At 48.9% G+C, this 12159-nt stretch overlaps 1 protein-coding gene and 1 pseudogene across 1 annotated transcript in view; one reads left to right on the forward strand and one right to left on the reverse strand.

The window, feature by feature from the left end:
- The window catches only part of LOC147421071 (uncharacterized), a 108367-nt gene that overhangs the window by 58490 nt on the left and 37718 nt on the right, over positions 1 to 12159 (reverse strand). The window lies entirely within an intron of this gene.
- Positions 9254 to 10449, forward strand: LOC147421072 (uncharacterized; annotated as a pseudogene).

Genomic DNA, 12159 nt, shown 5'->3' on the forward strand with positions numbered 1-12159 from the left:
AGCTAACATCTTGCTTTCTTTTAACATTGAGAGACGAGAGAAATTTGATGAAGCAATCCCCGCTGTGACACGAACACTTCCACTCTTGCTGAACCTGAGTTGAACTCATATGGTGCAATTGCTTCTAGACCGAAAGCTAGCTGGAATGGGGTGTAGTTAGTGGTTGCCTTGAAGGAGGTGAGATAAGCCCAAACTGTGCCGAGGATAGCCTGAGCCCAAGATGTTGGATGCAGGTGACAAGCTTTCTTGAGAAGCGCAATTAGTACTTTGTTAGTGCTCTTAGCTGGCCCATTTGCTCTAGGATAGTAAGAGCAAGACTTGCGATAAAAAATCTTGTAATTCGTGAGGAGTGTGGAGATTAGGTCGGTGACAAAATGACTACCTCGATCACTGGTGACTTCCAGAGGGCACCCAAACTTGCAAAAAATATTTTCATACAAAAATTTTGCGACAGTAGCGGCTGTACAGTCGATGGTAGCCACCACTTCGGCCCACTTTGTTGCATAATCCGTTGCTACCAGGAGATACTTACGATTACCGGGTTGAGCAGATAGAGTAACTGGACCAACAAAGTCCAAGCCCCATCGCTCAAAGGGCAACCACACCATAGATACTTGCAAAGGGCGATTGGATTGCTTGCTAGGCTTGGGCGCACATCGTTGGCAGACATCACAATCTTGACATGAGCAATAGCATCTCTAAATATATAGGGCCACCACAAGCCCGTCTGTAAGATTTTTTGCGCCGTGATGTGACCAGGGTAGTGGCCACCTGTAGGACCATTGTGTGCATCCTCCAGAATGTGGTCTACCTCATGAGGAGAGACGCACCTTCGCAGCACACCATCTGGCCCAGATTTGTAGAGCTGTCCGCCAATCAAAGAGAAGGGTCTAGACTTCAGCAATAGTCTTCTTTTTTGCAAGGGAGAAGCATTCTCAGGATATAGGCCAGTAGAGAGCAGATGTAACACATCTCCATACCATTCTGGAGTCGTGTCGACCTTAAAGAGATGACTATCAGGAAAGTCATCATCAACCCCAGTATCGGGCTCACCTGTGTGTATACGAGAGAGATGATCGGCCATGACGTGCCGCTTGCCTGGACTAAGAACTATTTCGAAGTCGAATTCCTGGAATATCAGTAGCCACCTCTAGACTCTTCCTGCAACTTGGGGTTTATTCAGAAGATAGTGTAGTGCATGATGATCTGTGATGATAGTGAAATGAACCCCTGACGAGTAATGACGAAACTTTTGTAAAGAATACACCATAGCCAAACCTTCCCTTTCTGTGGTGCTGTAGTTGCGCTCTGCTTTGGTGAGCAGGCGACTTGCATAGTGAATAGGGCGATCCAGGTTGTACTTCTTACTAGGCTGAGTCACACAGCCCCCACAGCCAATTGACTGGCATCAGTATGCACATGAAAAGGGAGAGACCAATCTGGAGCCACTAAAATAGGTGCTTCAATGAGGCGCTTTTTGAGGTATTCAAATGCTTCAGCCTCAGGTTTTGACCATTTAAAGGGTACTGTAGCACTAGTGAGTCGGGTCAATGGTTGAGCCACCTGTCCATACATTCGTATGAACTTGTGATGATAGCCTGTGTGGCCTAAAAAGCTCTGAACACCTTTCGGGTTGATGGGAGATTGTAATTTCAAGATTGCCACGATCTTCTCTAGGTCAGGTGCTAAACCTTTGGCAGACACCACGTGGCCTAAAAGTGTGGCCTCAGTGACCAAAAAGTCACATTTGTTTGGATTGAGCTTTAGCCGTGCCTCTCTGCACCTGAGGAAGACAGCAGAGAGCTGAGTGAGGTGCTCCTCTAGATTTTCCACTGGGGTTGAATATTGGGCACTTGAGAAGGTCGACAAATCGTCCATGAAGATGCGAAGATGATCCGTAAGTAAAGGACAAAATATAAGATATACTGCTCGATTGAAGGAAGGTGGAGCGTTTTTCAACCCAAACGACATCCTAGTCTGGATAAAAATACCCCAAGGAGTCACAAAGGACGTTTTAAGCTGATCACCTGGATGGATGCCCAACTGATTGTATCCACTGAACCCATCCATGAAACTATACAATATATGCCTTGCTACATCTTCGAGCACACGCTCAGTGAAAGGTGTGGGGAAACCATCTGGGATAGTTACCTTGTTCAAAGCGCAGTAATCTACGCACACACGGATTTTATTGGACAGCTTCTTAGGCGCTATCACCATGGGTGATAACCACTCAGAGTGCTCCACAGGTACAATGATCCCTGCCTCTTGCATTTTTTCCCGCTCTGACTTGACAGCCTCTGCATACTTTGGGTTGAGCTTGTAAGCTCGGCCTCTGGCAGGCTTAGCCCCTTCAACCAGAGGGATAGTGTGGAGACCCAATTCTGGTGGGATCCCTTCCAAATCCTTGTAGGACCAAGCAAAAACATCCTTAAAAGAGTGTATAAAAGAAACTACCTGATCAAGCAATGCAGGATGCTTCCATAACCAAGCTGCTAAGAGGACGTGTTGAGGGTTGTCAGGGTCGCCCAGGTTGACTTTTTTGACCGGGTGAGGAGGTGTAACTGTGGAGGGTACTTCAGAAGTTGAGAAGTGAGTTGCCTCTTGGAGCTTCGAGAAATCATGTGCTCGTGTTTGATTGATTGAAAACTCCGCATACTCTTCTTGTAACCATCTTGGTGGAAGTTCCTCGAAGGGTAAATTTTCGGACACAGACATAGAAGAGTGCTTTTGAGGGGGCGGGACGTCCGACCTGGGAGATGTTAGAGAAAGGGGGAAATCATTGGCGAGTTCATACAGAGGAGATTCTTCCCCCTTCGGTGATGTGTTATAGATTCACCAAGGCTGACGGCTTCCATCAGAGGAACATTTGAATCATGGGAATCAGGGGACTAACACAATTACTTCTTCGACTGTCACACTTTCTGCTGTAGGGCTTGGGACGTTAGTGTCCGCCTGAGGAGCTGGAGAGAGAGTGTTACCGGCACAGGTGGGTTTTGAATAGAGACCACATAGCATGGCATCGAGGTGGTAGCTTCCAACCATTGCAGCAGGTCTTAGTCAGACACAGCAGGTGGGATGGGCTGCTCAGGGTCGAGGTTGGACTGTACTGACAATGAGCTGTGATGAACCACTGGATCCATACCTCCTTCGAGCCGGATTGGTTGCATGGGGGAGCCAGGAGTATGTATCCACATGGCGTCGTTTCCCCCATCATGAAGTGCCTTAGTATGCTGCAACCATGGTCTACCAATAAGCAAAGGAAATCCTCCCTCCACCTGAGGAAGACTGACCACCACAAAATCCAAGCTAAATGTGAAGTCTTGTACCATCAGAGGCACCTTCTCTACTATGCCCACGAGGTAGACTGTCCTATGTCCGCCAATGTAATGGTGAATGGAGCAGACAGGTAGGCTGCAGACCTAAGGCCAACATAGTAAATTTTGGCATCAGATTGATCCCAGATCCACCATCCACTATGACGCCTGAGAATTGATGCCCAAGAATAGACACAGTGAGACGAGGACTTTTGTAGTCGGTGAGGGGAGCAGCTGGATATGAAATCATGTAGGACTCTAAGGGTTGCGCAGGTAGGTGCCCGCCACTAGGCCCTGCACCAGGGTACAGAGACTGGATGATGGAAAGGGTGTCACTTCTAAAATTGACATCAAGTCGAAGCATATCGTACAGTGACACTTGCTGAAAGGTGTTTTTCAAGATAGACTCTGTTGTAGGCTTCTCTCTGTTGATTAGATCTTGCTCTGGTATCTTAAGCTTCTGCAAGTCCTCTACTGCTTCCATGAAAGCACCATCAATATCTAATAGAAGAAAGATAGGTTGGCTCTTGGCACTTCCTGTTGGTTTGTCACCTACTAAGGGAGTTTGACTCATTTGTGTGACTGAAGATGAAAAAATTGGACCGCCAGGTAGGCTGAGGCCAAGAGCAGCTCTCTGTGCCCGTGTAAGCACACCAGCCGGCTCTTCCACCTGCTTCAACCCATCGCGTGAGGCAACTACAAGAGTGGAAGGCGGGGCCTGTGGAATGGCACTTACTGTGATGAGGTTAACCTTTGGGAATGTAAACTCCTGTTGGTTTTGGCTTGTGCTTGTAGATGTGGATGCCCGTTGTTTTGGGCAGTCTTTACTATAGTGATCCTTAGCTTCAGGGCAGTGTCGGCAAGGAGGGGACCCTTCTAGCAACGGACATTTGCTCTGATAATGTCCATACTCCCCGCACTTGTCGCACAAAATTGGCCTATTGGAGGGGCGAGGTGGTCTCTACCCTTGCTGCATGGGACCGGATGCTGACGTGTAGAAGCTTTGGGGAACTGAAGGAGTACAAGCATGATAAAAGCTGGGGGATGCAAAGTTGTTGTGCATACCTTGCTGCATAGGAGGTGTTGTCAGCAGAGGTGGCAACGGGTTTTGATGGCCATAGGGTGAGACAATGTTGGATGCAGGTGCTAGCCCTTGTTGGAGAGAAGGACCTAGGCTTTGTTGTATTTTCCGCAATCCCTTGATATAGTAGCAATCCTTGTCTTCATGCCCAGATTTTTTGCAGAAGTGGCAATAAGCCCGAAGGGGACAGTCCTGTGGAGGATGTCCTGGAGAGCGACAAGAGCTACACCATACCATAGCTTTAGTCTCCTGCTGAGACTGAAGCTCTTCTAGCTCTCTCTTGATTTGATCCAAAGCCTCAAGATGTGGTGGTTTCTCTTGTCAAAGAGAGATTGATTTCTCTTCTTGGAGAGCGCGTTGTAGTTTTAGTGCTTCAAGTTCTCTGCGCAAAGAAGTCAATGGATCAGCAAGACTTTCCAAAAACACAGAGGGAGTCTCTATGTGAGAGGAGTAGGTGAACAGCTTCCTAGCCCCCTCTATCCTAGTAGCAGCTGCGATGAACAACTCCAGAGTGGCGTCGGGTCGGAGACTCTCTCGGAGTTTTTGGTGAGAAGTTTTGGGAAGCGCCTTCTCTACCCACTTCTTAACCATAAATTCACGGGGTTGTTGGGGAAGCTTGGCAACCAGAGACTTGGTTTTAGTTATAAGTTCTGCAAAAGTCTCCTCTGGCTGGAGCACCATGTTGGCCAACTCATCCAAAATCTTCTCCTGATAGTCACCTGGCCTGAATGCTACACAGAACTGTTGTCTCAAGGCTGCCCAAGTTGCAAAATGATTCTATTCAAACTGGCTGTACCATTTGTCTGCTAAGCCATCCAAGGTAGATGGAAAGAGTACCAAATAAGCATACTCTCTATTAAGACCACGACCCCTATAGAGAGATACAAACCTCCTTGCATGGTCGTCAGCATCTTCTGAAGAGAGTCCTTTGAAGGTAGGGAACTTGATTTTCACCTTGGCCAAAACACTTGCCAAAGCCTCCATGGCCCCTTGCTCAGGAGCCCGTTGCTCAATAGCCTACTGTAGCAGAATAGGAGAGAGCTTTACTGGAGAACGTAATCTGGAAGATGTGGAACCGGATAGAGGAATGGGAGATGTCGTATGTGGAGGTATGGGTGATGAGGTTGATGGACTTCTACTAGGTACCAAGGGTCGTCTTCTCTTGTAGTACTTCAGAGGACTCAGTAGTGCACTTTGACGCTCGACTGACCGCCTTGTATGTGTCATGCAGCGACCACCAATCCAACCAAGCTTTGGGCAAGAAAACCTTGAACTGGCTGAAGACTGGTCTAGACTCTACTAGACCAGGCAAGTGACTAGACCAAGGCTAGATCAGGGACGAGGAGGACTAGACCAGGGTCGAGGAGGTCTAGACCAGGGACGAGGGCTGGTTGGACCAGGGCGAGAGATGACTAGGGCGAGAGAGGACTAGACCAGTTGGACCAGGGCGAGAGGAGAATAGGGCGAGAGGAGGACAGTGCAAGGCAAGGTATGCGAAGCTATATAGACCCAACTAGCTTCAAGATTTGTACCTCACAGAGAGTGTTGTGAGGGTGAGACTTCAGTTGAGGTCCCACCGTGATCGCCAAAATGAGAGCACCTGTAGCGAGGATAGTGTGTCGTGCTCTCTACAGTGGGTGCTCCTCAGTGCAATGTGCGTGACAATCTCACTGAAACACACTGAAAACAAAGGAACAAATAGACAACAACTGAGCTCACAGAGACAGAACATCAGACCACAACATATGACTCGACTATCTCAAAGAACTGATACAGACTCTAGCGTGGCAACACACTCAGCTCCAGCCCAGGATTGACTCACAGGTACAATGGGGTATCAAGGCTCAAATGTGCAGGGATGGTGAAGACGTGCTCTGTGTACCGACTCACTCTAGACGACTACGTAACAAATAATCATAACCAAACCGCTACTACTCATATATACAACCATAAAGAGCCACCAATGGCTCATAAATGACAGCATCTTAGTCTATCTCCACTGAGTGGTGGTGGTGACCTGGCCACGATGTCCACTAGACCACCGTATCCTGCCACGTGTCACTGCCCAGCTAGTCCGTCCAGTGTGAACTGACCAGATTACAGACCAACTATAAAGTCCAAACTGTACTAACTATCCTATGAAAGTGACATTGTAGCCTGCTACACCTATCTACCTAGACGATGATCTCACTTGAATGCAAGTGACACACCGACGCGCATGCATGCCTAGAGTACACCAAGCTCGCAAGGAGGGGAAGAGGGATTCATACAGAGATGGCCGAGTCATCATTGATGGCAACGCAGTAGCATAGGGACTCGTGGCCTATGGGACACTCTACGAGGAGATACATATGGCAATTTGGAACTGCAACGCTCTCTATGGACACACCCAGGGAGACTGGAAGAGGTGATGCATGGTAGGGACATCATTCTACTGACAGAGACACACGAGAGCTCAGAGAGAGGTCTACCCCGAGTACAGGACTCTCAATGGGAGTCTACACATAGGAAGTGTACACAGCACAACACCTCGAGAGGATCTGGCGGAGTAGCAGTCCTCTACCGCCGCTCACTTCACAGCAGGATACAGATAGCAGCTCGCAATCCAGAAGCACGATACATGTGGATACGGATTGAGCTATCTGAGGAGCACATCCTCTACATCGCCATATGCTACTTTGCACCTAACGGCTCTAGGTTTGCACAGACAGAGGAGGTCCACACACACAGAGGAGAAGAGAAGGATGATTCACACTCAGGATCATGGATTACTCTAGATTGGGTGAAGTCTTCCTCACAGGGGATTTCAACGCCAAGACACAGAGTAGACATTGTGATATTTACGACTTCGATGACCCAGAGCTACTTCCCACCATGGAGGACACAGGGGCAGAGAGGATCTCTAGAGATACCACCACACCTACATCACATGGGAGACACCTACTTTGCTTGGGATCACAACACCGTCTCGTTATTTATAACGGGATGGCGCAATGGCCATCATCCGGCGGCCTGACTTGTATAAAAACATCAGTAGCCAGTGGAGATAGCACAGTTGATTACATCATCAGCTTCAGAGAGGCAGCCCATTTGCTCACATCTCTCACCATCCCACCACTACCTATTGGGGCTGACAACGCATATCTCGCCCTAGCTGTCACTGGCTCACCCATCCCACATACACCACCTACATCCACACCACACACCACTATACACTTCACACATGAGCTATCCAGAGTTTACTCATCACATGTATATGAGGGGATCTACACCCTCGATCCAGACACACCACTCTCTACACTCACTAGCCAGCTCTCCGCAGTCTTACACACCTCAACCTCAGCTGCTTTCCACACACTACCCATAGTGGCCGACCTCCACTCTCTAGGATGATACCCCAGAACTGATGGTACGACGGGGAGTGCAGAGATCTATACAGACAGCTACGGGCTCAACGAGCCTTAGAGGAGATCACCGAGAGCGAGGTCAGGCGATTGATGAAGGCCATCACACGCCGTAAACGACGGGCCTTCGAGGAGGCGCAAGAGCTTGAGTTATACCACCTTCTCATGAGTACAGACTACGCCACAGCATGGGGGATTCTCAGAGAGCCACGTCCCACCACCCCTTTGGAGGACCCCCAGGTCTAGCATGATTATGCCGAGCGCTTATACCAGATACCTGGGCAGCCACTTATCCCAACACCATCTGATCCTCAACCTACCACCTCGACTTTCTTCACATCTAGCATGATAGAGAGAGCCATCCGACGCCTTCAGCATGGCCGCTCATCAGATCACACTGGACTACAGAGTGAGCACCTGATATATGCAGCAGACACTCTCTACCCCTTGATAGCACGTCTCTTCAACCGCGCTTTGGTTGAGGGACTACTAGAGGAGTGGACTATGCACACCATCGTGCCTATCCACAAATCTGGTGACACCCTGGACCCAAGGAACTACAGGACTATCATGATCAGTCACACATTGGCCAAATTGTACGGGGCAATTCTTGAGGAAGAGATAGCACACATGCAGAGGCATCAAGGATACGTGCAACAGGACAAGCAGGCTTTCGACGCACTTTCTCGACTATCGACCACATCTTCGTGCTTCGCTGCCTGAGCGATGGAGCGAAAGCACGGAAGAGGAGACTCTATTGCTGCTTTGTGGATTTCCGTAAGGCTTTTGACACTATCAATAGAGAGAGACTCTTTGAGCGCCTTCAGGAGCTACAGATACCATCTGAGATAATATGGGCCATTCATTCTTTGTATGCACAGGTCTTTGGTAGAGTGCGATGCCCAGGTGGACTATCGGATTCCATTGCTAGCACCATTGGGGTGAAGCAAGGATGCCCCCTCTCCCCTACTCTATTTGGTCTCTACATCGACGAGATATCAGATTACATTCTACGAGCAGGCGGAGCGGGATCAGACTTTGCAGGTATACCAGTCCATATTATGCTCTATGCTGATGATATCATTCTAGTTTCTGAGACACAGGAGGGACTACAGAGCCACCTACAAGCCTTGGATGATTTCTGCACACATCGAGGGCTCACAGTGAACCTTGGCAAGACCAAGGTCATGATCTTCCACACCTCCAGAACAGTTCGGAGCAGAGCAGTACTCACAACAGCAGGCGGACATGTCGATGTGGTTGATTCATATGTATACGTGGGGGTGACTTTCACTCGCACCATTGGCAGATTTTCCATGGCCCAGGCAGCCTGAGACCAGCTTGCATGAGGATATGCAGCGCTGGCCACCTTGGAGCGCAGATGCCATCAGGCCCACTTCCAAGAGCCCCGCACCAAGGGGTGGCTTTTTGACACTCTAGACACACCTGCCATGATGTATGCAGCCGCAGTATGGGCACCAGGGCTATCAGCATCTCTATCGTCACAGATAGAGCACCCACAAATCATCATGATATCTCGTTTGCTCCACAGCAAACCCTCAGGACCACATGACATCATCAGAGCAGAGCTAGTTGCACCCCCGATGCTAGTAGAGGCCCTCTTTCAGACAGTTTGTTTCATCCAGCACATGCGAGAGCTCCCACCAGACACACTCACCCGCAGAGCTTTTGAGGCATCGATACAGCTGCATCAGGAGGGAGACATGAGGGCATGGTACTCACAGGTCATAGAGTGGTTTACATCCCATGGCTTGGATATCACGGATCTGCCTCCTTTTCAGTATGATCTTGACTCCCCTCACATACGTCTCTCACACACCCAGAGGAATCGAGTTCTCCGATAGGATCTCTAGCAGCTATACATCGGGGAGACATGGATCACACCCAGAGAGTCTCTTCCTACGAAGAGACAGTACTACAGAGACCACTTCCTGACCATTCTAGCAGATGGGTTCATCCAAAGACCGAGATACATGGATGTCTACATGCCACATAGAGCACGGGTCTCCATTGGACAGCTCAGAGTATCATCACACCAGCTAGAGATTGAGGCAGGGAGAGCTGCACATGTTCCCAGAGCAGAGAGGATATGTAGACTTTGCATTAGCAGAGGTTGAGAGCGACGAGCATTATGTATGCAGATGTAGAGCATATGAGGAGATTAGAGGCAGATATCCAACCTTGTTTGCAGATCAGCCCACCCTACATCAGATTTTTTTAGTCCAAAGACGAGCGGCAGTTCGGCCGCTTCCTCATAGAGGCACAGCAGCATTGGGCCTCCCTCCTCCAGGCGGCATCAGGTGTGAGAGATGAGCGCCAGACACAAGTCACGGACTTTTTTCAGAGGCCCACAGCAGCACCATCACCCCCGACCATCCAGAGAGGAGTGACTCTACAGCAGGCTGAGGTCGTCCGAGCTCGCAGACACCCACGTACCCATGGACGTAGGGCACCTCGCCTACACCAGAGAGAGATTCAGGAGATCGAGGAGCACTACTATAGATCTTTGGAGGAGCGACGCTTTCAAGATTTCGCAGATCCAGCCGCCATCTTATGCGGATTGTTCACACCCTATCCGCCCATGCATTATGTATTACATCCTGACTATGGGACTGGATGGAGCTAGAGATAGGATAGCATCTCATGTTTGTATTTACCCCAGCATATAGGTTTGCATCTTTCCCCAGTTTTGGAGCTCCCCCCCAACCCTTGTATCACTTACCTCCTCCCACAGTCATTACACAGGATAGCTTACTTTTACTTTTGTAACTTTTATCCTTTATGGATACACAGAGGACACCCACCTCATGTACTTTGATTTGTCTCATAGGCCGACTTCGGCCTTTTTATAGACGTTAAAAATCTCTCTCTCTCTCTCTCTCTCTCTCTCTCTCTCTCTCTCTCTCTCTCTCTCTCTCTCTGTGTCGCCAAGAAAGGGAAAGGTCAAGAAACTCCTTGTACACCGACGCTTATCAACATGACTCTCGAAGAGGAACAAAGAAGGCGGATGCGAGCACTACATGTGAGAGTGACCGGTCTCAAGGATATAAACAATGTGGAGAAAGAGGTCACAAGCCTTACATCCATGATGGGGATGGAGAAGCCTTTGCACACAAAGGCATGGAGGGTAGGTAAGAAAAGTGATGGCACGGGAGAGTCTTCAAAGGGGAGAGCTCTCATACTACGCTTCCCTTCGTTGGAAGAGAAGAAGGAATTCTTGAGGAAGAGGCCTACTCTCAAAAAGATAGTTATTTTCCTCGGTGATGACTTGACTCTCTCACAGCTCGCACATATGAGAGAGGTAATGCCAGAAATTACAGCGGCAAGGGAGAAGGGAAAGATAGCCTTCTACAGAGATGGACGGGTGGTGATTTTAGAGCGGCGTACTGCATGACGGTGCGAGACCTATGGGACCACACTGAAGATGGCTACCTGGAATTGTAATGGGTCTATGAGGTTGGACGTGGGTGCATTTGAGGAGAGTTTCAAAGACAAGGATATTGTGTTCTTCTCAGAGACTCATCAGGCCCCTGGACAGGTAATGCCACATGTGGTGGGATACAGATGGGAAACAGCTCACAGGACAAATGTGAGATCTGAGCACGGGAGTAGAGGTTCAGGAGGAGTAGCAGTGCTATTCAAAGAGGAACTACAACCAGTACTGCATATTGTACGAAGAGATGATCATGCTAGATATATGTGGGTGAGACTGAGACCTGACACAGGTCGATTCCTATATATTGCCATATGTTACTTTCCTCCCAGTACATCAATGTATGCCGCATCCAGAGGGCAGCGCCTTTCTCTATCCTAGATGATGACATTTGGGAGTTTTCTAGGGATGGTGATATCATTCTCTTAGGGGACTTCAATGCCCGAACGGGCAACTCGTAGACAGTCTTCTACGACACTTCAGATGAGGTGCTTAGAGAGCTGGATGGGGGTGAGTTGGGACTTGACAGATGCTCAGATGATAGAGAGCAGACGGAGTATGGGAGATACCTCATGGAAATGACGTCTACACATGGATTAGCTATACTTAATGGTTTACAGCGATTTCCTGGAGCAGCCGGTTTCACATGCTTTCCACACAGACATGGGGCCAGTACAGTGGATTATGTTATGACACAACCGAGCTTTATCCCCTACATTCAGGATTTCATAGTGGGAGCCAGGCCAGTGGGCATAGCAGTAGATCATGCTCTCTTGACACTGTCCGTCAAATTTCAATATAGTACAACCCATACATCAGAAGGCAAGTCACACACCCGCTATACATTCACTCCAGAGACTGATTTCGTTTATACAGAGGAGATCTGGGACCGTCTATTGGAAG

This window comes from Adiantum capillus-veneris, chromosome 28 (genome assembly GCF_014529385.1).
Source record: "Adiantum capillus-veneris isolate H3 chromosome 28, ASM1452938v2, whole genome shotgun sequence".
Classification (NCBI taxonomy): Eukaryota; Viridiplantae; Streptophyta; class Polypodiopsida; order Polypodiales; family Pteridaceae; genus Adiantum; species Adiantum capillus-veneris.